This window comes from Elephas maximus, chromosome 14 (genome assembly GCF_024166365.1).
Source record: "Elephas maximus indicus isolate mEleMax1 chromosome 14, mEleMax1 primary haplotype, whole genome shotgun sequence".
Classification (NCBI taxonomy): Eukaryota; Metazoa; Chordata; class Mammalia; order Proboscidea; family Elephantidae; genus Elephas; species Elephas maximus.
The window spans coordinates 87,642,499-87,669,373 of record NC_064832.1 but is presented as its reverse complement, the minus strand read 5'-3'; the positions used below and the strand labels follow the sequence as shown (position 1 = coordinate 87,669,373).

Here is a 26,875-nt window from a genome sequence, read left to right as displayed (position 1 = left end):
ACAAACTCTTATTATTTTGAGGAAGATTCAAATCTCCCTTTTCATCATCGATTAGCATTTCGTGAACACACTTAGTGCAAGGCGCTGTATTATGCGTTCTGTACCTCTTCTCCTGAGAATAATAATTAATTTATTCTTTCATAAAAGAATTGCAAAGCCATCTAGAAGATTTGTCTGGTGATAAGTAATTAGAACATGTACAAAGTAGTACATGTAGGAACAAAATAAATAGTATATAAATACAAGAGTGAGTACCAGGCTTATCCCAGGCATACTCCAGTCACAAACTCAAATCTTTCAGGGACAGGAAGGTAAGCAGGTGTGCAACGGGCTAGGTGTAACATTGTACAGAATCAGAAGGCCTCCCAAGGACTGCAGGCAGCAAGTTCTACCTTAGGCTCTCACATTAGGTTAGCTGAACAGCAAAAACAAAAATGTCAGAGGGTCCAAACTGGCCTAGAGTTCCCACTCCCTACCACCATCGACCCTGTCCTATAAAGGCAGGAACACTGGCATGAGGTCAGCAAGCCTGAGCTTAGGCTGATCTGTATTAAACACCAGTTATGTGACCTTGAGCAAATCACTTAATCCTTCCAAGTTTCCTTTTCCTATTCTTCAAAATGAGAATAGCAATACGAGCCCTGCCTCCATAAAGTTGTTGGGAGCCCAAATGAACACCTGGAGATGAAACAATTGGTAAGCTTTAAGGGATCTCCACAATGTTCTGGAATATTATTGAGATAATAAGCCAGAGAATTATGTATATGAAGTAAAAAAAATTATATTCATTATTTATTTTATTGTATGATATAATGGGGCATTTATACTGCATATGACACACATTTCAGAAAGGATAATCACATATTCAATAAATTATAACAACCTGGAGAAATACCTGCCTTCTAAATCATTAGCCATGTCACTGGGATACAGACTGTAAGTGATAATAGATTTGATGAGTGACTCCCAAAATGGATCAATAATAGAAAGGAACATTTATTGTGTGAGGGAGAAGTGGGAGAGCAAGAAGGCTGTGTTCTTAACTGCCTAAGCTTATTTTTAGTCACTATATTTGCTTTTTTTGGGAGAGGGGTCAAATAACATTGAAGTAGGGTATGTGGTTTTTAAGGTGAAAATCTGAAAATCTGATGAGAAATATTACTGATTTTAAACTTTGGGATTAATTTTTATATAAGTCATTAAAGAAGATACTTATAAAAATGTATTGAAAGGCACTAAGGAAAACCAAAATCTATGGTGAATTGTACATATTGCTAGGTAAGGACACACAACATCAGAAAGATGTCACTTCTCTCCAAAATTGAGATACTCAATAAAATTCCAACAAAATCTCATCAGCGATTTTCCTAGAATTTGATTAGCTGATGTGTATAGGATGAATAAAAAAAAAAAAAATACGGAAAAGTAAAAGGTCAAGAAAACCAGAAGACTACAAAGAAGAATGAACTGCAGAGAATTTTAAGATTTTTATGTTTTTGTTGTTAGGTGCTGTCAAGTCGCTTCCAACTCATAGCGACCCTATGTACAACACAACGAAACACTGCCCAGTCCTGAGCCATCCTTACAATCGCTGTTATGCTTGACCCCATTGTTGCAGCCACTGTGCCAATCCACCTTGTTGAGGGTCTCCCTCTTTTCCACTGACCATGTACTTTGCCAAGCATGATGTCCTCCAGAGACTGATCTCTCCTGACAACATGTCCAAAGTATGTAAGACGAAGTCTCGCCACCCATGCTTCTAAGGAGCATTCTGGTTATACTCCTTCCAAGACAGATTTACCTGTTCTCTGGTAGTCCATGGTATATTCAATATTCTTCACCAACACCACAATTCAAAGTCATCAACTCTTCTTCAGTATTCCTTATTCATTGTCCAGGTGTCACATGCATATGATGCCATTGAAAATACCATGGCTTGGGTCAGGAGCACCTAAGTCTTCAAGGTGACATCTTTGTTCTTCAACACTTTAAAGAGGTCCTTTGCAGCAGATTTACCCAATGCAATGCGTCTTTGGATTTCTTGACTGCTGCTTCCAAGGCTGTTGATTGTGAATCCAAGTAAAATGAAATCCTTGACAACTTCAATCTTTTCTCCATTTATCATGATGTTGCACATTGGACCAGTTGTGAGGATTTTTGTTTTCTTTATGTTGAGGTGCAATCCACACTGAAGGCTGTGGTTTTAGATCTTCATTAGTAAGTGCTTCAAGTCCTCTTCACTTTCAGCAAGCAAGGCTGTGTCATCTGCATAACGCAGTTTGTTAATGAGTCTTCCTCCAATCCTGACGCCCCGTTCTTCTTCATATAGTCCAGCTTCTCAGATTATCTGCTCAGCATACAGATTGAATAGGTATGGTGAAAGAATACAACCCTGATGCACAGCTTTCCTGACTTTAAACCAATCAGTATCCCCTTGTTCTGTCCGAACAACTGCCTCTTGATCTATGTAAAGGTTCCTCATGAAAACAATTAAGTGTTCTGGAATTCCCATTCTTCACAATGTTATCCATAATTTGTTATGATCCATACAGTCGAATGCCTTTGCATAGTCAATAAAACACAGGTAAACATCCTTCTGGTGTTCTCTGCTTTCAGCCAGGATCCATCTGACATCAGCACATGATATCCCTGGTTCCACGTCCTCTTCTGAATCTGGCCTGAATTTCTGGCAGTTCCCTGTCAATATACTGTTGCAGCCGTTTTTGAATGATCTTCAGCAAAATTTTGCTTGCATGTGATATTAATGATATTGTTCTATAATTTCCACATTCAGTTGGATCACCATTCTTGGGAAAAGGCATAATTATGGATCTCTTCCAGTCAGTTGGCCAGGAAGCTGTCTTCCATATTTCTTGGCATAGACGAGTGAGCACCTCCAGCGATGCATCCGTTTGTTGAAACATCTCAATTGACATTTCATCAATTCCTGGAGCCTTGTTTTTCGCCAATGCCTTCAGAGCAGCTTGGACTTCTTCCTTCAGTTCCATCAGTTCCTGATGATATGCTACCTCTTGATATGTTTGAACATTGACTAATTCTTTTTGGTATAATGACTCTGTGTATTCCTTCCATCTTCTTTTGATGCTTCCTGCATCATTTAATATTTTCCCCATAGAATCCTTCACTATTGCAACTCGAGGCTTGAATTTTTTTCTTCAGTTCTTTCAGCTTGAGAAACACCGAGCGTGTTCTTCCGTTTTGGCTTTCCATTTCCAGCTCTTTGCACATGTCATTATAATGCTTTACTTTGTCTTCTTGAGATGCCCTTTGGAATCTTCTGTTCAGTTCTTTTACTTCATCGATTCTTCCTTTTGCTTTAGCTGCTCGACGCTCAAGAGCAAGTTTCAGAGTCTCCTGTGACATCCATCTTGGTCTTTTCTTTCTTTCCTGTCTTTTCAATGACCTCTTGCTTTCTTCATGGATGATGTCCTTGATGTCATTCCACAACTCGTCCGGTCTTCGGTAACCAGTGTTCAATGCATCAAATCTATTCTTCAGATGGCCTCTAAATTCAGGTGGGATATACTCAAGGTCATATTTTGGCTCTCATGGACTTGCTCAGATTTTCTCCAGTTTCAGCTTGAACTTGCATATGAGCAATTGATGGTCTGTTCCACAGTTGGCCCCTCGCCTCATTCTGGCTGATGATATCGAGCTTTTCCATTGTCTCTTTCCACAGGTGTAGTCAATTTGATTTCTGTGTGTTCCATCTGGTGAGGTCCATGTGTATGGTCGCTGTTTATGTTGGTGAAAGAAGGTATTTGCAGTGAAGAAATCATTGGTCTTGCAAAATTCTATCATTCGATCTCCAGCAGTGTTTCTATCACCAAGGCCATATTTTCCAACTACTGATCCTTCTTCTTTGTTTCCAACTTTCACGTTGAAATCACCAGTAATTATCAATGCATCTTGATTGCATGTTCAATCAATTTCAGACTGCAGCAGCTGATAAAAATCTTCTATTTCTTCATCTTTCATCCTAAGATTTTTATATAGATCTATAAAAATTAAAATAACATTCTATTGCTACCAATTAAAAAAAAAAGAAACCCATTGCGTTGATTCTGACTCACAGCAACAGAGTTCTATTGCTACACATGTAGATAAATAAATTAATAGAATAGAATGGACTCCAGAAATAAACATGCACATACTTGAAAACTTTATTCATGACACAGCAGGTATTGCAGGTGGGTGAGAAATAGACTGTTCAATAAATGGTGATGGAAATTTGTTATCCATGTAGATATAAATGCACATATATCTCAACTTCACAGACACACACAAAAACCATTGTCACTGAATCGATTCCGACTCACAGTGAGCCTACAGGACAGAGTAGAACTGCCCCCATGGTTTCCAAGGAGCACCTGTTGGATTTGAACTGCCGACCTTTTGGTTGGCAGTCATAGCACTTAACCAGTACATCACCAGGGTTTCCCAACTTCACAAAGAACATAAAAATTGCTATATAATATAATTATAAACTTACAATAGGGGAGACATTTTTAATCACTGCAAAAAATATTTATCAAAAATATGACAACATTAAATTATGAATATCCTATTCATAGAAAAAAACAATAAATATAATGAAAAGAAAAACCGCAAACTAGAATATTTGTGTCCGTATAAATCAATGAATAAGGTAAAGAGCCCAATAGAAAAATATTTACATATGTAAACAAGAATTTTGCTTAAGAGTAAATACAAATAACCCTAAAACACTTTACACCCAAAACATTGGCAAAAATTTAAAACTGCAGCATCTAACATTACTGGTTGCCATCCAGTCCATTCTGACTCATAGCATCACTATACAAGAGAATAGAATTGCCTCATAGTATTTCCAAGGTTGTAATCTTTATGGAAGCAGAATGCCATATCTTTTACCCATGGAGCAACTAGTGGGTTCCAACTACCAGCGTTTCAGTTAGCAGTGCTTAACTACTGTGACACCAGGGCTCCTTCATCTAAGATTCAAGCAAAAAGCCAAACCCGTTGCCATGGGGTCAAACCCAACTCATCGCAACTCAATAGGACAGAGGATTCCAAGGAGCAGCTGGTGGATTCAACCTGATGACCTTTTGGTTAGCAGCCAAGTTCTTAACCACTGCACCACTAAGGCTAGGTGATGCTTAAATAGGTACTACTTTGGAAAATAATTTGGCATTATGTGTAAATTTATACATGTGCGATTCCAATCCTACATATAAGCCTAAAAACAATTCCTGCATGTGTTGACCAGAAGACATGAACAAGAACGTCCATGGAAGCAGTGTTCATAATGTAAAAAATGTAAGAAAAATAAACCTGTGCCCACCAACACTACACTAAATAAAGGCATATTCACTCAATGAAATGCTCAAGAGTAGCCAATATGAGCAAACTAGAACTTCAGGCATCAACAGGGATGAATCTCACAAGCATGGTATTGACTAAAAAGTCTTAGAAGAAATCATTAGTTACTCTATTTAGATAAAGTTCAAAAATAGTCAAAATTAAACAGAATACTGCTTTCAGATACATACAAACATAGTAAAGCTATAAATAAAAGCAAGGGAGTGATATTTACAAAATTCAGTTTAGAGTTACTTCTAGGGCATATGGTAGGGAGACAGGGACAGGATGCTTATAAAACGCAAAAACCAAACCTGTTGCCATCAAGTCGATTCTGATTCATAGTGACCCTATAGGACAGAGTAGAACTGCCCCATAATGTCGCCAAGGAGCAGCTGGTGGATTCAAAATGCCGACTTTTCGGTTAGCAGCTGTAGTTCTTAACCACTGCACCATCAGGGCTCTGGATGCTTATAAAATACTAACAATGCTCTATTTCTTAGCCAGGGGGTGGTGAGCATACAGTTTTTGTCTTATTATTACTGGATAAACTACCCATACACGTTCAAAAATGTATGATATGTTAACTTTTAAAATAAACACATTTTAAAGAAGAAATGATAATCAAATTGTGTTGGGTTGTGATAAAAAATTACTAGAACAACTAGCTAAATATGAGCATATTCTGAAGCAGCAGAATGAAATGAAGGACAGATAATAAGAGTTATGATTTCACATTTTCATGAAATTTAAACAATAAAAGACAAAGAAAAATTAGGGAAGAACAATGCTTTTAGGAAAGAAAAGATGGTTTAAAATGTCTTCTATATTAGAAAAGTGTGCGTTATTCAAATAAATCCCCCTGATGTTTATATGCCTATACGAGAAGAGAAAAACAAATATATTTGCTCTTAAGATGAAAAAAATCAACTGATATTTTTATGTATATCATATCCATAGCAAACCTTTATCAATTTGATAATGACTCATGCTCAACCAAGCTTCTTCAGAAACAGAGCTAAAGGGCATCATTTTTTTTAAATACACCTTAAAGAATACAATTGGAAAAGGAAACTTTCAATCTGGGAGATGCCAGTGAGAATGGATAATTTTCATTCACAGAAAAGGCTAAATTGCTTGCAAAAGACAGAATTGATGGATATATAATTAAACATATGAAAGACTACTTGAAAGGAGTGGCTGGTGGATTCGAACTGCTGACCTTTTGCTTAATAGCCAAACCCTGAATCACTGCACCACTAGGGCTCCATAAGTAGTGGTCTCCAAACTAAAAAAAAAAAAAAACTCTGGGAAATGCAAAGAGTGTGTGTCTTATCAAATACTTATCAGTGGTCTATTGCTTTGTTTACTAAACAAGCAGAACAATTTCTCCTTTGTATTTATTCTAAAAGGTCTATAAAAATCAAGCTATTCCAACAGTCTAGAGACTAAAAAAGTGATACATATATAAGAAGATATGATTTTAGAATGAAAATCTCTTACTTGGATATTATTAGTTTGGTTTCTAACAAATTAATAACAGCCAAATAAAATTTTCATTGAATATTTAATGACTCAGGAAGCATCACAACCAGATGAAAGAATACACAGAGTCACCCTACCAAAAAGAATTAGTTGACGTTCAATAAGTTCAGGAGTTAGTATATCATCAAGAACTAATGGTATTAGAGGAAGTCCAAGCTGCTCTGAAGGCATTGGTGAAAAACAAGGCTCCAGGAATTCGCAGAATACCAATGGAGATGTTTCAACAAACAGATGCAGCGCTGGAAGTGCTCACTAGTCTATGCCAAGAAATGTGGAAAACAGCTACCTGGCCAACCAACTAGAAAAGATCCACATTTGTGCTCATTCCAAAGAAAGGTGATCCAACACAATGCAGACATTATCAAACAATATCATTAATATCAAATGCAAGTAAAATTATGCTGAAGGTCATTTAAAAGCAGTTGCAGCAATACATTCACAGGGAACTGCCAGAAACTCAAGACGAATCCAGAGGAGGATGTGAAATGAGGGAAATCACTGCTGATGTCAGATGGATCTGGGCTGAAAGCACAGACTACCAGAAAAATGTTTACCTGTGGTTTATTGACTATGCGGAAGCATTTGACTGTGTGGATTAGAACAAATTACGGATAATACTCCAAAAAGTGGGAATCCCAGAACACTTAATTGTGCTCATTGGGAACCTGTACACAGACCAAGAGGCAGTCGTTTGAACAGACTAAGGGGATACCGCACGGTTTAAAATCAAGAAAGGTGTGTATCAGGGTTGCACTCCTTCAGCATACTTATTCAATCTATATGCTAAGCAAACAACCCAAGAAGCTGAATTATATGAAGAAGAATGTGGCATCAGGATTGGTGGAAGACTCATTAACAACCTGCGATACGCAGATGACACAACCTTGCTTGCTGAAAGTGAAGAGGACTTAAAGCACTTACTGATGAAGATGAAAGACTACAGCCTTCAGCATGGATTACACATAAACATCAAGAAAACAAAAATACTCACAACTGGACCAATAAGCAAAATTACAACAAATGGAGAAAAGATTGACATTATCAAGGATTTCACTTTACTTGGATCCACAATCGATGCCCATGGAAGCAGCAGTCAGGATATCAAATGAGGTATTGCACTGGGCAACGCTGCTGCAACAGGCCTCTTTAAAGTGTTAAGTTTTCAGGAGGGACCAGTCCCTGGAGAAGGACATCATGCTAGGTAAAGTAGAGGGTCAGTGAAAAAGAGGAAAACCCTCAACAAGATGGATTGACACAGTGGCTGCAACAATGGGTTCAAACATGACAAGTGAGGATAGCACAGGACTGGGCATTGTTTCATTCTTTTGTACACAGGGTTGTTATGAGTTGGACCCGACTCGACAGCACCTAACAACAACATTTTGGTTTAGTTTTGCGTATGATTAGATATACTAGGTTATACGCTGACAGAAAGGAGCCAGTAAGAAAAAAAAAAAAAGAGAGAGAAAGAAAGATGCAATCTTTAATTGATAAAGCAAGCCCTGGAATGAGAAGGTGAGATGCAATGACATCAAGAACACAGGTGGAGAGAAAAGGTCTAGGGTACCTTTACTCTCACAGTAAAAAAAATGATGAGTGATTATTTAAATAAGAACAACTAAGTCTTTTTGATCAAACAGTGACTTCCAGTGGATGAACTCACAGCACCATTGGGAGCATCTGGAAATTTGTGAGGGCATTTTTTTGATTATCACAGTAACAGGTGGACTCTACCGGCACCCAGTAAGTGGCAGCCAAGATGTTGAAAGTCCTGTAATATATATACAAGGCATTCCTGCACAATAAAGAATTACTTCACCTCAAATGCAAAAAGTATCCATGCTGAGACACACTACCAGCCTTTGTCTTTATCTATGCTTATGCTGACTTTGGTCTTAATTATTATGCAGCAATTTAATTAAAGTATAACTTCCCAGACTCATAAATTTCCACCTGTGAAGTGGATAATTTCAATGTTAATAAATAAAACATGACCTAAGCCCTCTTGAATTTTCTTTAAAAATGGGGTTATTTACATATTTCATTTCCCTACAAATGCAAATACTGTAAAAAACCTTTGTAACAAAGGTTTTATTTATTCATTCATTTATTCGTTTGGGTAGTGGTAACCAGGGAAAAGGAAAGAGAAGACTGAAGGTGTTCGACGAACACTTAACACTTTTACAGAACTCAGCTGCATTTACAGATTTGCCTCTTCTGGTACACTATTCAGGAAGAAGCCTGACAATAAGGAATTCCTCAAAATGTCAGTAACACTCTCCATTCTTACCTCAACACTAGTGATGCAGGCTCTCCATGTTTTAAACTTAGGTTTTTTCACCATTAACTATTGAGACAGAAAAAAATCCACTGACAAGTCTAATCTGAGCAATTCCAGGAGATGATATAAACAAATCTCTATAAGCCACCAAAATTAATTTAAATATGCAACTCAGCTTTTTATATTGTTCCTGGTCAATAGAGCCAGAAGTAGGGAAATACTGTTTATAGAGTAGTCAATCTTGTTTTTAATTGCATTGTAAAGAAAAATCTGATCTTTTTTTACACAGTTAAGAGCATTGTAACCTATTCAATAGTTATAATGACTTCCAAGAGTGACTAGTTAGCTAGCTTTTACTTGAGTATACTAGGATCGAAATGTCGCCTATGTGCCATGCATGATCTTCATTACAGATAGGACAAGAACACAAAAGAAAATTAAGAAACTGTTCTCCGAGGGCGGTTAGCTTTGCCACAAAACCTAGGAAATCTGAGTGTATGGGTTTCTGTCATGCCAATTCACTAACTGCAATAAACAAAATCATCAGTACATATTTTTATTTAGTAATTCGCAAGGTCCAAAGTTAAATCTAGGTCAGGAAAAGAGAAAATGACTACTTTACAAAGATAGTTCTTGTAAAGATTTCCTCTAATATTTAAACACACATATACACACAACCTCATCTTGGTCTTTGACCTTTGATCTATATACAGGATAAGATTCTGCAACCCTGACTTCTGACTGTAACGGAGTGCAAAGTCTACTCCCTGATATTTCAACAACAATGAAAATTTTAGAGATATCTGATGTGAACTTTGGGGGGCAGGAGGAATCCCAAATTTTCCTATGTAACCAATTCAGCACTTAATACATGACAAATAAACATATCTCATTTGTGCTATCATATTTTAAAAGGGCTTTCTTAACTCTATGCAGCACGATCTTATAGATCCTTGGTTGGTGATTAGGTTAATTTCAAAATTTCATATTCCTTTCAGTCTCAGCAACATTTTTTTAAGAGAAAAGATAGAAATTAACAAACAAAATTATCTTTGTAGGTTCCAGTTAATTATTTTGTTTTTCACGTATGGAATAAACACACACACACACACACATTATAACCTTAGTGGAGAGACATGTTAGTTTGGTATTTCCTTATATCTAAAAATGTAGTATGTGTGTGTCTATAACTTTTATATGTGTAAGTGTGCCTAGGAATTGGCTTTATGTCTTTATATGTTTAAATTATTTTAATAGGGGCCCAAACAAAGAATAAAGATTTGCTTTGGCAAAAAAAAAATTAAAGAAAGTAAAATTTTATGGAATCATGCTGGAGAGACCAAAACCTAATAATTTGGAGGGTTGTACATATGAATGTACCAAAAAAAAAGATACTCTGTGGTCAAAAATGACCATTTTTCAAAGTTTCTTTTTATATTTAGACATTTCCTCAAAGCTCTGCTTGGTTTCCCCTGAATCTATGGATCATCCAATTCTACAGAGAATACCTGTTTATTTGGGTGCAGTAGTGGTATATATGTTGGCACCAGTATCAGGGCTGGAATTTAGAAACTTTAATTAACTTCTCTTAGGTATTTTCACTACATGCCATTAGCTAAGATAACTAAATATTTACCATTCTGTTTATTACTTATACATTTTTTCCATTTGAAGCCTAAATCTAACATTGGAAGCACTGCCTATATGGGAATATCTGCACATGGTACACATACGACTGTACAGTAGTTCCTCAGTATCCGAGGTGGATTGATTCCAGGACCCCCGCAGATACCAAAATCCATGGATGCTCAAGTCCCTTATATAAAATGGTGTAGTATTTTCATTAACCTAGACACATTCTCCCATACACTTTTTAAATCATCACTAGATGACTTCTAATACCTAATACAATGTAAATGCTATGTAAATCGTTGGTTCCTCACTATTGAAGACTTGCTCTGGGAGATAACCTTTCTCCTGTCTTAATTTCTGTAGCTCTTCTGGGAATGCTGACGCTGCCTGGGCAGCAGCCTATGCCAATTCTGCAGTGGTCTTGACATTCTTGAGGCTGGAGCGCTTTCCAGAGCTAGCCAACCATCTCTTACTAGCCTGGCACTCCTTCCTTTTGCTCTCCTCAACCCCCTCACATTTAGCTTTGGAGGGATTGCTTTGACCACTTCATTGCTTTTTAGGAGCTATTTATTCACAGAAACAAAGGCTGCACACAGCGCAAGTAGCAAACGAACGAGATCGAGGCAAACAACACTCAAAAAACGAGTATGAGATAGAGACGGAGCAACTGTGAGACGGCAGGAGGCTACAGCAGGGGAGGCTACACTTCACTTCATTCCCGTGGACTCAGTGGGGTGCTCGGCGTACGGTAAACTCAAGTTTCACTTTTCGGAATTTTTTTTTCCTTCAAATGTTTTCTATCATGGTTGGTTGAATCCACGAGTGTGGAACCCCTGGGTACAGAGGGCCAACTGTATTGTAAATATATTTTACCTGTATTCCATAATCATGAGACTGGGGCTCTAAGATGTTTGCTAAACTGACACAGAACTGAGCCAAGATTTTCATCCACATCTTCTGACTTTAAGCACGTTTCATTACACAACAATTGCCTCTCTAATGAGGTTTTGGTCTATTAATGTGACCGAAACATCTCTATCTTCCTCTATGCAACTGATTTTTTTTTTTTTCTGTTAAATGCGAGTAGAGTCAATGCACAAGTGCAAAAGGCAATAAAACTACAAACTATGCAAAAAGTTGAAAGTCTTCCTCATCTCCATGGTCGTATGGACCACACCATCCCAGCAGACACAGGAAAGCAAGTTGCCCCAAAGAAATACTCTCATTAGCAGGAAAGCAGTACCTGCTCCAATCCCTAGGAATTTAGAATGCCCACCACTCATTTCAAGTATAACTAATGCTTATGAAAGACAGACTGAAGTTGAATGCCTAGTTACCATGTAAACCTTAACTGGATTTCAACATACCAAAACCTATTAGAAGTAATTCTACCTCCCTGGTTTTCTCTTTGAAGGAACCCTGGTGACACAGTGGTTAAGCACTCAGCTGCTAACTGAAAGGCTGGCAGTTCAAAACTCCCCACTGTTCCAAGGAAGGGAGAGGTGACAGTCTGCTCCAGTAAAGATTATAGTTTTGGAAATGCTATGGGGCAGTTCTACTCCATGGCAATGAGTTAGTATTCCATGAATCTTAGAAAAACCCTTTTCTGTACTCTCTTCCTTTTCCTTATATAAGATTCAGAGAATAACAAACCGAGGATTTCTTCCCAACTGCTTTGCCAAGTGAGGCAACCACAAAGCAAAAATACCAATAACACCTACTGTTTTTTAGTGCAGACTCAGAAAATGATAGGTAATTACATACGTATATTTAATCCACAATTGACATTTGCTATCTTCTTCCCCTGAGGCAAGAAATACTGCATAATATTTCCCTCCCAGAAACATGTTACTTAAAAATTCTAGCCGGACATTTTGTTTTCTCTTTTTTAACCGCCTTTCAGATTATATGGATTACAATCGAAAAGTTGACACTTAGAAATAAAGTGAAGTTTGGAAATGGTTATCTATAAATACAGGTTCATTATTCCCCTTTGACAACCACAAGTAAAGTCAATGAAATATGTTGTGTCCATGTTTGACATAAAGAAATATTTTCCAGATGACCTGGAGATTACGGACTTCCTACAAAAGCAATTTCATTGTAAGTGAATGAATGCATACACATCTACAGGCATTCCCCAATCTGTAAATGGTTCTGCTCCCTAAGAATTTGTTTATAAGTTTCTTCTAAAGCTTGAAATGTGTGTGTGTGTGTGTGTGTGTGTAGAGAGAGAGAGAGGAAAAAAAGAGAAAAAACTGATATTCTCCAGGAACAGAACTTATAACCATTTTTAATCAAGTTTTTAACTAGACTCCTGCTCTTCAAGGTGTGGTCCATGGATCACATCTAATAAGCATCTCCTGGAAGCTTTTTAGATATGAGGACTCTCAGGCCCCACCCTAGACCTACTGCATCGGAATTTGCATTTTAACAAGGTCCCAAGTACACTGGCCTAAACCTTTCAACCCAAAAGTCTTCCAGCTACTTCCCAAGTACTCCCATTCAGCTAATCCAAAACTAAATGCAATCTGTGCTTGCTTCGCACTGCCCTCCCGCCACAAGCCTGCTTCTCCTCGCCCGTTCACTGTTGCTCTGACTGTATCAGCTTCCATCTGGTCACCTAAGCTGACGATCTGGACATTGGCTTAAACATCTCCCTACTTGTCCTGAGGGCAAGAATCACCTTTATGTTGCTCCCTATTATGTCCTAGCCCCTAGTGACTAGTTGAAACTTAGTATCTATTGAATGCATAAAAGCAGTAACCACAGAGAATGTCCCCCATTCCGCCTCTCCTGTATCCATACTGCCCCCTTCTCTTAATTAGTCTCTTGGAGTCTGGTTTCTTCTCCTACCACTAAGTATCTCACATCACTACCAGACTCATACTTCGGAAGCACAAATCATATGCTCCTCTCTTACTTACACCACCCATCACTCTTGAAAACTCTTTAAGGTCTCCCATAACCTAAAAAATAAAGTTTCATGTCTTAGTAAGATCACTGCCTACTTTCCCAGCATTATTGCTCACCGCCCCACCACGTCCCCCATTTTCTTCATTTACGAAGTATAAGGTACTCAGGGCTCACATCGGAATTCTAAACTTTTCAATGGAATGTATTAGATTTCTACTTCTGTAAAGCCATTTTAGACCTTAAAAGTACCAAAATCAATTGTGAAAATGAATGAAAAGCAACACCCAAATATTTTTCAACTCACAGTTATTAAGTGTGAAAACTAAACCCCTAAGATAAAACTACTTCTTAATTAAATTGGGGGGTGGGTAGAGTGGTTGTACGGTTCTGCATGAAATGATCCGCTGAAAAATTCTTACGCAAAACCAAATAGGTTAGGTCTGAAGATACCTTTTTAATGTCTAGAATGTTCCTAAACACGAGCCCTTTTCATTGCTCCAAGGATCTTCCTAAGTCTTTCAAACTGTAGACAAGTATCTACAAAATTGTCATTGCCTGCTTGATGTACATGAATGTTTCTAATGCTTTTATAGGTAAACAAGCAGCATGGTAACTTCATAGTGGCTCCAGTTGCATCAAGAATAGCCATGAGGGCATCTCCCTGTTTAGGAGGTAGAAATTTTTAAACCCTAAGTTTTCTGACTCAAGGTCAAGATCTGTATTTATTTGGGACCTGAGATAAATCCCATTAAACCATGAAATGGGCACAAAACGGAGAGTGGGAACTTAGAGGGGAGAGGTTAGACAGTAAGATATGAGTTAAACAGCCGAGATAGATAGAGAGAAAGAGAGAGAGGGAGGGAGGGAGAGAGAGAGGGAGACTGACGTTGTTGTTAGGTGCCATTGAGTCATTTCCAACTCTTAGCCGCCTTATGTATAACAGAACAAAACACTGCCCAGTCTAGTGTCATCCTCACCATGGTTGCTATGTTTGAGCCCATTGTTGCAGCTACTGTGTCAATACATCTTCTTGAGTATTTTCCTCTTTTTGGTTGACTCTCTACCAACACGATGTCTTTCTCCAGCAATTGGTCCCTTCTGATGAATCCCCAAAGTAAGCAAGATGAAGTCTCAACATCCTGTGCCTGAGGAGCATTCTGTCTGTGCTTCTTCCAAGACAGATTTGTTTGTTCTTCTGGCTGTCCATGGTTTATTTAATATTCTTCACCAACACCACAGTTCTAATGTGTTAATTCTTTGACCTTCCATTTTCACTGTCCAGCTTTCATATGCATATGAGGTGATTGAGAGTATCATGGCTTGGGTCAGACTCACCATAGACATCAATCGTACATCTTTGCTTTATAACATTTTACACACATATATTTATGTATGCCTACACATACATATGTGTGTATACATACATGTCTGTGTATATATATACATACAAACACACATGTACACACACATATCCTACATATAAATTTGTCTGTACATAATATGTACTCAGTGATGCTATATCTATTAAGTGTAAAGCTGGTGCAGTGGTTAAGTACTTGGCTGCTAACCCAAAGGTCAGCAGCTCAAACCCACCAGCTGTTCTGCAGGAGAAAGGCCTGGCAATCTGCTCCCATAAAGATTACAGCCTGGGAAAGCCCATGGGGCAATTCTACTCTGTCCTGTAGGGTCGCTACAAGTCCAAATTGGCTTGACAGCAGACAACAGCAAGTACGTAATGGTCACCATAACAGAAATATTAATAAGGTAACTGTTGATGAGTTGACTACTAAGAAAGTATTAAACCCTGTACTTCTTACAAAATTTAACACATATGTTGTTGTTGTTGTTGTGTGCTATTGAGTTGATTCCAACTCATAGCGACCTTATAGGACAGATTAGAAGCTTATAGGACAGATTAGAAGTGCCCCACGGGGTTTCTTAGGCTGTAATATTTATGGGAGCAGATCACCAGCTCTTTTCTCCCTCAGAGCAGCTGGTGGGTTGGGACTGCTGACCTTTCAGTTAGAAGTCAAGAATGGCATAAATAATATGTCTAATAATAGTTATAAAAACAGAAATAACATATGGACCAATCATTTGTACTGCTAGATCAATATTTATGGTATATTCAATTCGAGAACAAATAAAATGGAAAGCGCTCATTATGCATCGTCAAGTCTGGTAGACTACAGCAAGGTATTCAACCTGAACTGCTCTTTACCAAACCCTTGACAGCGACAGATATCAAAAGCAAACGTTTGCAAATTTTCATAGCAAGTGGACAGTTTCATATCTATTGACTCTAATCATAAAAACGTGGGCTGTGTTTTATCTGCTTTTTTATTCAATTTTTATAAATCTTATTTTTTTAGATAAGAATTAATTTGCAATGAACTGGATATTAAACAAATTTAAAAAAGACTTGTCTTTCATCACAGAGAGTTTGAGAAGCACTGTATTTACCACATGTAATCCCACCTGAACGCTTGCCCCCTTCGTGGTTCGTACAGCTCTCCCACTAGAAGCTGAAATGGGCTGAAACGTCCAGGGAAAGGATCAGAGATAACCTGAATTTGGTAGCTTGGGATGCTCCTGGCCATGGGGCAATGGAGGTAGCAATTTAGTGCTGAAGCTTCTTTTATTTATTAGATGAATTCATTTGGCACCATTTTGAAGAGAGAAATGAAAATGCTCCTGTTTTAAGAAAAATAATCTTTTTTTTTTTTTATCTGAAAGTGACAGATTCAGAGTAAGCACTTTCTAAGGTCCATTCCAACCTAAAATCCTCTGAGTCTCTGCTTTTATTGTCGGCTTATTGCTGAATAACACACTGAATTGACTCAACTTCAGTTTGAATAGCAGTTTATTTGACACTGGAATCAAAGAAGGAGTTTTCAGCTAAACTTATGATCTGCCCTATATACAACATGGTGTAAGACTGGAGCCCACATATACAAAGTAACAGAGGAAGACATAACCTGGGAAAGAGAAATCATTCCTGTACGTACGGTTGTAGGATAATATTAAGAAAGAAAGGCAAACAATGTGATTTGCCTGGAGAGATGAGGTACACAATTTACACAACGTGAACTGCTAGTGGTAAATTAGGCCCTGGGAAGGCTGAAGTTCTACTTGAACAAAGCAGTGGTTAAAGGTGGGAAATTAGCAAATTGTAATGTGATGTGATTCTGTGTAAGTGAGAGTGTGGGATATGGTACTTCAGCAGCTTTAGACAGGGTGACCTCATCGCAGTTTTAAATAGGCTGTCCATTATAAGCATAAATTATCACCCCATGAAACTTTGATAGACTGGATATTGACCTGGAAATTAACAATCAAGCCAATTGCAGGAAAAAAAAAAAAAAAAAAAACGTTAAATGAACCTTTATGCTTACAACCTGCATGGTGCTGATTAGAGAAAGAAGCAAAACCATTGCAATTTTTTAAATTGCTATTGTTACAGTAGAAATTAGCCAAAATAGTGATGGAAATACAATGCTTCACCTGCCTTAAAGATTGCTTTTTTCCCTGCTGTGAAGATTTGTTGATAGACGCCCATTCCTAGCAGTAAACTGTTAGTTGAGTAGGAAAAAAAGTCATGGAATTGGGTTTTGCAGTTTAATAAACTGCTAATCATTGAACTGCTAGCTATGTTTCCCAAAATGAATCCAGTGTTTTGGGTTGTTGTTTTGTTTTTGTTTTATTTTGTTTTCCCAAACTATTTCATGTCATCAAAAATACATCATTTCAAAAGATTTGGGAAACTTTCTAAGGTGGTTATTATTAGTAGTAGAATTTCTAATGTTCTCACTGAAACCAACATGTCAGTCCAGACTGAAAGGTTGGTGGTTTGGACTCATTCAGCAGTTCTGTGGGACAAAGGCCTGGAGATCTGCTCCCATAAAGACTGTTGCTGCTGTTGTCAGGAAACCCTATGGGGCAGTTCTGCTCTGCCATATGGGGTAAGTATGAGTCAGAATCAAGTCGACACTGTCAACGATATCATTTAAAATTCTGAGGTATCTGTCTTCAAAAAAATACTTTATTTGCCCTCAAAACAAACCTAATTATGATAGTTTGCGAATGATGGCCTTCTCTCATAAACTGAATCTCTTTCCTTTGCTTTAAGAAATGTTTTCCTGAATAAATTGCTGAATTTGAAATGTCAGTGTATGTAAGGGAATCACTTTAAAAAGCAGGTAAATGAATATTTGCTATGATGTTCTGCAATATGAGCAAAAAAAAAAATGTATACCTCTTACAGAGTCCATTTTTCTGGAACATATATATAATTCCAATTTTTGTTAAAGTATTTGGCAGTATTTGCATTATTATGACTAGATATGTTCTCTGATGAGCCAAATAGTGTACTGTGACATGTCCTTTCTTGTAATGCTGTGGATTTTCCTAGATTTAATATCTGGCTCTCTTTTTCCTCTTTGCTTTGTTTCCAACATCTTTATCCTGAACTCTTCCCGAACTCTCCAACATTAGCATTTCGTCGGGTATAGTTTTTCATATGGTCAAAGATGTCATCAGATAGATTCTAGTCCCAGAACCCTCCATTCTACTGCTCCAGCCTGGTGTGGCTGCCCTCTAGACCTTCCAAACAGACATTGTCATGTGCTTTTTCCTCCACTTCCAGTTTCCATATTGCTGCAGGAACTTCCTACATCACTAGGATTCTCAGTCCTTTGTACACAACATGTTTTTATTTTCTTCATAGAGATTTAGGATCTGGTTTTCATGCCAAAGATTCTGAAATTTCATGATGATATCCTTGGAGTCCCTGGGTAGTACAAATAGTTAACGTGCTTGACTTCTACCCCAAAGGTTGGCAGATGTAGTCCAGCCAAAGGGCCTTGAAGGAAAGGAATGGTCTGGGGACCTAATTCCCAAAAATCAGCCACTTAAAACCCTATGGAGCACAGTTTTACTCTCACACACCTGGTTCTCCATAAGTGGAAATCTACTGAATGGCAACGGGTTTTATCCTTTGTCTTTTTTTCAATACTTTAGCTCCATGCTTGGAATGTGGAAGCTCATATCCTTCAGTTCTAGGACATGTTTGGTATGATTCCTTTGAACGTTTCTTTTTTCTGATCTCCTTCTGAAAATACTATTAATTGTATTATTAGTATAGTGGTTTTTTCTATTTTACAAGATATTCCCTTTATGGTCAAATGCTTTTATTGCTTTATTTCACCTTTCAATTTTTAAATTTCCATGAAGTTTGACATGTTATTCAATTATGATTGTAATAGCATGACATTCTATTTCATAGAAGCAATTTCTTCTCTAATTCCTCTAAGTAAGTTAATTTTCTTTTAGGTGAGTCAGAACAGGTGCATATGGTTCTTATTTGTTGTTGTTTTTGTTAGGAACTAGCAAGTCAGTTCCAAATCGTAGCAACCCTGTACAAAAGAACAAAAACAGCTCAGTCCTATGCCATGCTCACTATAGTTGCTATGACTGAGCCCCTTGTTGCAGCCACCGTATAGTCAATAAAACACACGTAAACATCTTTTTGGTATTCTCTGCTTTCAGCCAGGATCCATCTGACATCAGCAATGATACCCCTTGTTCCACATTCTCTTCTGAATATGACTTCAATTCCTGGCAGTTCCCTGTTGATGCACTGCTGAAACCTTTTTTGAATGATCTTAAGCAAAATTTTACTTGAATACGATATTAATAATATTGTTTGATAATTTCCGCATCCTGTTGGATCACCTTTCTTTGGAATGGGCACAAATATGGATCTCTTCCTGTCTGTTGGCCAGGTAGCTGTTTCCAAATTTCTTGGCATAGATGAGTACTTCCAGCGTTTCATCCCTTTGTTAAAACATCTCAGGAAGTATCCCATCAATTCCTGGAGCCTTGTTTTTCGCCAGTGCTTTCAGGGCAGCTGGGACTTCTTCAATACCATCGGTTCTTGATCATATGCTACCTCCTGAAATAGTTGAATGTCAGCCAATTCTTTTCGGTACAGTGACTTCGTGCATTCATTCCATCTTCTCTTGATGCTTCCTGAGTCATCCAATGTTTTGCCCACAGAATCCTTCAGAATTGTAACTCAAGACTTGAATTTTTTTTTTCAGTTCTTTCAGCTTAAGAAGTGCCAAGTGCGTTCTTCCCTTTTTGTATTCTAACTCCAGGTCTTTGCACATTTCTTTATAATACTTTACTTCGTCTTCTCGAGCTGCTCTTTGAAATCCTCTTTTCAGTTCTTTTATGTCATCATTTCTTTAGTACACTTTAGCTACTCGAGCAAGTTTCAGAGTCTCTTCTGACATCCATTTTGGTCTTTTCTTTTTTTCCCATATTTTTCACGACCTTTTTCTTTCTTCATTTATGATGTCCTTGATGTTGGGCCACAGCTCTTCTGGTCTTCAATTGTTAGTGTTCAATGTGTCAAATCCATTCTTGAGATGGTCTCTAAATTCAGGTAGGACGTACTTAAGATTTTACTTTGGCTCTTGGGGACTTGTTTCAATTTTCTTCAGCTTTGACTTGAACTTAAATATGAGCAGTTGATGGTTTGTTCCAAAGCTGGGAGCCCTGGCCTTGTTCTGATGGTGATATTGAGCTTCTCCAACATCTCTTTCCACAGATGTAGTAGATTTAATTCCTACATATTCCATCTGGCAAGATCCACAGGTATCATTGCTGTTTATGTTGTTAAAAAAGATATTTCCAATGAATATGTCATCTGTCTTCCAAAGTTGTATCATGTAATCACTGGCATCATTTCTATCACCAAGGCCATATATTCCAACTACCAATTCTTCTTCCTTGTTTGCAACTTTCCTTTTTCAGTCACCAGCAATTATCAACGCATCTCAACTGCATGCTTGATCAATTTCAGACTGCAGAAGTTGGTAAATATTCTTCAATTTCTCCAACTTTGGCATCAATAATTGGTGTGTAAACTTGAGTAATAGTGGTATTAACTGGTCTTCTCTGTTGACATACGGATATTATCCTATCACTGGCAGCATTGCACTTCAGGGTAGACCTTGAAATGCTCTTATGTAGCCTTACTTTAACGCTAGGAGGCAGTGGTTAAGAGCTATGGCTACTAACCAAAAAAAAAAAAAAGATCAGCAGTTTGAATCCACCAACCACTCCTTGGAAACCGTATGGGGTAATTCTACTCTGTCCTATAGGGTCACTGCAATTTGGAATCAACTTGACTGCAACTTTTTTTTTTTTTTAGCGCAAGGAAAACCTCGAAGGCTTTTCAATGATTTAAAAGCTGCACGTGCAGCAAGCGAAGCTGATTGTGATGAAGAATTTGATGTGGGCACCGGTTGGTTCAATCGTTTCCAAGTGATGGCAAATTTACCTACTATTAAAGAGCATATGGGAGTTGTCTGTAAGTAGGACGTTTGTAACCCGGGAACCTCCTGTATATTTAAGAGTGAGAAAATTAAAAACTGACTGGGAACTCTACATGCAAGGGCTGCAGCTTGTTAAACAGTGGTCTTTTCTCTGGAGCCAGTTTCTCAAAACTATAAGCTTTCACTGATCTCCTGTTTGGAGCCACACAGCAGAAGGGACCTGGGAATCTCCCTGATTGTTGTTTTTATTTTTAATACATTTTATTTTTTACAGTAGTTTTAGGTTTACAAAACAATTGTGCAGGAAGTACATAGAGTTCCCATATACCCCTCTTTGGGGGTCTCACTGTTTATTATGCAAACTCCACTCTCAGCTGTGCGTGGTGTTTCCATGTCTAGGACCTGTCCAGTTCAATGTCTCTACAGACTAAACCTGCTCATCTCCTACTAGAGTGGAGGCACTAAAGTAGTAAGTTGACTGTTCATGTAGGAGAAAGGGACCTGAGAAGATGGAACATATCCTTACTCAGACTGTCAACAAACTCCCCTGGTGTTTTCCTCATAATTCATTCCCAGTATTTGACATTGCTAATTCCTGTCCTTTCCAGCATTAAGAAGCATAAATTCAGCTCAAGCTCCTTGATGCCACCCCACTCCACTCTGTGAGCACTAACTGCAAGCAGAACCACTCTCTCTATATATCTTCCTTCGACTTTATATTATCCAGAAATTCAGGACATTTCCAACCCATTGTTATCTCCTCTCCAATTTGCTTTGTTCATGAGTGTTTCTATTCCTTTTGTTCATTTACTTTAGTTTCAGTGAAGTATTGAAGAGACAAATACATCTGCTGAAGTTTTCTTGTTTAACTGCAAGTCCAACATGGTTTTTCTCTATGTCAGAAAATATGCTACTCCCGTGGAATATGGATAATATCCCCCTGTATGGGTAGACCACATTTTGTTTATCCATTCACCTGCTGATGGACACTTGGGTTGTTTTCACCCCTTGGCTACTGTGAATGATGCCACCATGAACATTGGTGTAAAAGTATTTATTTGAGTCCTTGCTTCCAAGTCTTTTGGGTACATACCAGAAGTGGAATTTCTGGGTCATATGGTAATTCTACCCAACAATTTTCTTCAAATCAAATAATGATATTAAGCCCCCCCAAAAAGGGAAAAAAAATATGCTACTTCAAATCAAATCTTCTGAATTTTATTATAGAAAAGAACTATATTAATCATATTATTTATTCACTCTTGAAGTAAGAATTTGCTTTTAGGGGGTTTGCCAGCATCAAACAACAAAAACAAACCAAAAAACCTGACAAACATTTAAGAACAACACAGCTTCCTAGAATGAGTCTTAGAATTTCCATAGTTATGAGACTGGGAAGTCTCAAATGAGCTGCTCTATTCCATGTGTCCGCATTCTGTGACTCAGGGATTAAACCTCGCAGTCATTTTCAAAATACAGTGTTGTTCCATCTCATTGGCAACCATAAGAACCTTCCTGGCTACTCTTTCCTTGTAAAATGACAATGCCACATAGTAACACCTGAACACAGTGGAGGAAAGGCACATATGATGGGACAAGAGAACGTGACTATGAGAAAAAGCATTAAGGGTAAGTGGCTTGCCTTGCCATTTATCATTCCTCCTGCATCCTCCACACCTTCATAAAGAAATCCCTCACCATGTGCTGAGATAGCCACAGGTCAGCCTTTGGGCTTATCATAGCACATCAGCCAGTGGAAAATCTACAATGAACAAGGCTGACTTTATAACAAGAAGAAATATTTGACATTGGATTTCCATCAAGGTTCCAGCTTACTGGATGTGTTTCATCCTCCACTGGTAATATCAAAAAAAAAAAAAAAACCCACGGAGAATTCATCAGGATCAAGTCAGTGCTCTTTAAATGTCAAAAAAAAGTTAAAAAGTCAGTATTGACTCCACAAAGAATTTCCTTCCTTCAGATTAAAAGATTTCATAAATTCTATTCCACTTAAAAAAAAAAAAAACAGAAAATATTATCTCTTATAAAAGCTTTGGATGTGGGATAATCAAAGAAGATGTGTGAGATTTACAATGACAACAAACATGAGTTCAAAATATGGCCTCATTATCAAAAAGCTAAGCAATTATAGGCAGTACGTATGCATAGAAGCACAGGCAGTCTTCAGCTAATGAAACCATTGTTTTCTAAAAATTCCTACTACTAAAGATTAAGCCTGAACAATTTTTTTTTTCTGTTCAAAAAACCACGAAGATCCCCAGTTATTTTATCAAAATATTTTTTAACTATAGGGGATGCTTAAAAACCCGCTGCCATCAAGTTGATTCCAACTCACGGCCACTCAGTAGGACAGAGTACAGCTGCCCCAGAGGGTTTCCGAGGAGCAGCTAGTGGATTTGAACTTTGGTTAGCAGTCGTAGCTCTTAGCCACTGTGCCACCAGTGGAAACCCTATGCGGCAGTTCTACTCTGCCTATAGGGTCACTATGAATCAGAACGAACTTGATAGCAATGGAGATGGATACTGAGGCAGTGTTAAATATCTTGATATGTGAAAATTCAAAGTTTTAGCAGAAAAAAAAAATTGCTGATGAAAGGGTTTGGTAAAATCTGAATGTGATTTCTAAATGCTGGACCACATAGAAACCATCCCATGGGTATGTTAAAAGTCAGCCGATTTTTAATAACAAAAATGATAAGAACAGGGACTACCTCTCCTATTACATTTCTAAGCCTCCCCTAACCCAGAGCTACACACTTGGAAGGGCTATTAAAATTATTGACTTGCTAATGAGAGTGGCTCAAAGTACTAACATAGATTGCTCCTCCAATGTAGATTAGATAATGAGAGTTTAAGCACTAAGTGATATGTTGTACAAATTAAAAGAAAACAAGGTATGACCCCTTCCCAGAAGGGCAAAATATCTTAAAGTATACACTCAGCAATGTAAGAAGCATTTAAGCCATGAGACCCCATACAATTGTAACATTTTAATTCATTGGTTTTGTGAAAAAGTTATGAACTTTGATTTATCAAGGTAAAACATTTCAGTATAATGTCTACCTTAAAAAAAGATGTTTGACAATTAAATGTTTGTAGATGTCTAACATGCTCTACTCTGTTACATAGAGTCGCTATGAGTTGGAACCGACTTGATGGCACATAACAACAACAAACATGTAAAAAAAGCTAAACAGATGTGTTCTTTATTTTCACTATTATTTGCTCACGTGCTAAAAAACAAAAAACTCTTCGGTCTCATCATAGCTATCTTCTGATGAAAATATACCACTGTAGCTGGTTCTTCTCCACTGTGCCCCTACAGCGTGTTTTGACATGATCTCTAACAGCACTTATTCTAACTCACTATAATGTTTTCACATGTCCTCCTCCCACACTTCACTTTTAGACCCTTGAGATCAGGGAAATCATAGGCACCTTTGTGACTCCAACACCTGAATTGGTCTATAATACAAACACCATGAATAGATAATGAAGCATACTCATATATTAGGCAACCCAGGCATGAATGTTGATTTCATTTCTGTATTTAAACAATGAACTATTCTAAAGCCCTTTGCTTGGTAATGGTCTAGGGCATGAATAAAAAATAATTTTCAGCTCAAATAACAGTTTTAATCAATTGGAGGTTGCAGCCTGAAGCACTTTGCTAAAAAGAATTCTAGTAATAAATACACGTACAATGTCAAGGATTGCAAGACACTCCATCGGCCCTTATGGAACGCAGACACTGAAAAAGAGTAAACTAAGTATAGTCAATATTTCCAGCCTAGGTTCAAAAATCTGATGGCCTCATCGTATAAGGAAAGATACAACTGTGAAAGGACATTATTGAAATTCTTTTGTTCATGAATAGTGAACTTATTGGTATTATTAGTGCACTTATTGGTATTATTAATTTCTCTCTTTTCTTTTTTTTCCTTTCTTTATTTCCCAGATAGAGAACTGGAAAAATACAATTCGCCCAAATAGCTCACACATATATGCCGTCAACAATGTGTCGCAATAAAAATGGTAAGCAAGGGGAAAGAGGGGAACCCCAAAATCCTCCAAACATCACTTAGTAATGATTAATCACATAAACAGTGGAAATAAATGAAAGAAAATATTTTCTCAAATAAATATTCTAATAATATATTATAAAAAATAGGAATTTTAAAAAATTTTCTTATGTAGTTTCTTGATCTTAGTGAAATAATGTATAAATTTTATAAAGAATATTAATATTTAACAGTTTATTTAAATTTCTAAAATTAATTTATTGTCAACTGTATTGGGTTTAACTTTTTCACAAATTAAATGAGTGAATATGCAGAGATTAATTTATCAATTGTTGGTAATGGTAATTTTCAATATCTAATAATTTACTAATTAAAAAAGTAAATAATGAATATATAACTGCACTGGAACAATTGAGGTTATTTTATATATTTATTCTCCTCCAAGAATAACTTCATTGTTTCCCTAGAAAATGAAACCATAATTAAGGTTTAGACAATTCTTTGCAATATGACCTCACTCATTTTAGATGGCAAGAAAAAAAATTACAGTCTTCAGAAAATTTCAGAGTAGTTTCATGTTCATAGCAAACAACACATTTCTTTAAACAGACAAAAACTAAAATGACTCTCTTAAGTGTATATTATATTTTAAAACCTGAATTTTAAAATACCATATAACTTGTATGAACACAGAACATAAATTTAGACAAAGGAGTCCCTTCCGTCACTCACTCACCCTTCCCCAAAATGATCAGCAAATGAAAGCACCGTATAACCATGGCAAGCTTATAACACCTTCCAGTATGCTACTGTTCATCTTTTAGTTTTAATACTCTAAAATCTTCCTTGAGCTACTGCCACTGTCACCACATACTAGTCGAAGTTCTCATCAACCTCACACCTGAGTTATCCGCCCCCCAAAAAATAGTTATGTAATCCTTTGGCTTTACAGTCTACTCATAGGTTAATCTTATAACACAAATTGGACTGTACAGCATCATAAGGAGCCTCTTCATTTCTCAGTAGACACACACATACACACACACAGATCTTGTTTCCTATAGAACAAGACTGCGATGGTTAAGATTGCGTGTCAACTCGATTGGGCCATGATTCTCCGTGTTTTGACAGTCCTATAATGTTGTGATCACTTCTCTGTTGAGATTTGATATGTGATCACCCTCATGATAGGACCTGCTGTGGGTGGCCAATCAGTTGAAAGGGAGTTTCCTTGGGTGTGTGGCCTGCATGGAATATAAGCAGACATTCTGGCAAAGCTTGGAGTTTTTTGCTTGCACAGGATCCTGCAGCTGGCTCCTGTTTGTCTGACCTCCGGTACTTGAGACTTGAGCTAGCATCTTACCTGAGGTCTTGACTGCCGATCTTGGGATTTATCAAACTTTGAAGCCTGTGAGCAAGAGCTCTGCTCTCTGACCAGTCAATTTTGGGTTCATCAGCCCCTGCAGCTCTGTGAATCAGAAGCCTCTACCCTGATGCAGAGACTTGGGACATTCTAGCCTCTACAACCATGTAAGCCATTTCCTTGACATAAATCTCTCTATATACTTATATTTTTCTGCTTTACTGGTTTTGCTTCTCTAGAGAACCCAGCTAAGACAGGACCTAAATTTCTTTTTTTGAATTCCAATGTCCTCCATAATCTGGCGCAGTCATGCCCATCCAGCTTTACTTGTCTTTGTTGTTGTTGTTAGCTGTCATAGAGTTGGCCCCTGACTCATGGTGACCCTGTGCAC

General features: G+C 37.6%; 1 protein-coding gene and 1 long non-coding RNA gene across 2 annotated transcripts in view; one reads left to right on the top strand and one right to left on the bottom strand.

Moving 5' to 3' along the window:
• Positions 1–26,875, bottom strand: part of GPC6 (glypican 6) — a 1,286,079-nt gene that overhangs the window by 1,178,764 nt on the left and 80,440 nt on the right. The window lies entirely within an intron of this gene.
• On the top strand, positions 11,288–26,694 carry LOC126058003 (uncharacterized). Its single transcript, XR_007513039.1, has 4 exons — positions 11,288–11,567; positions 20,955–21,113; positions 25,058–25,134; positions 26,422–26,694. It is a non-coding gene; the product is annotated as an uncharacterized LOC126058003 (long non-coding RNA).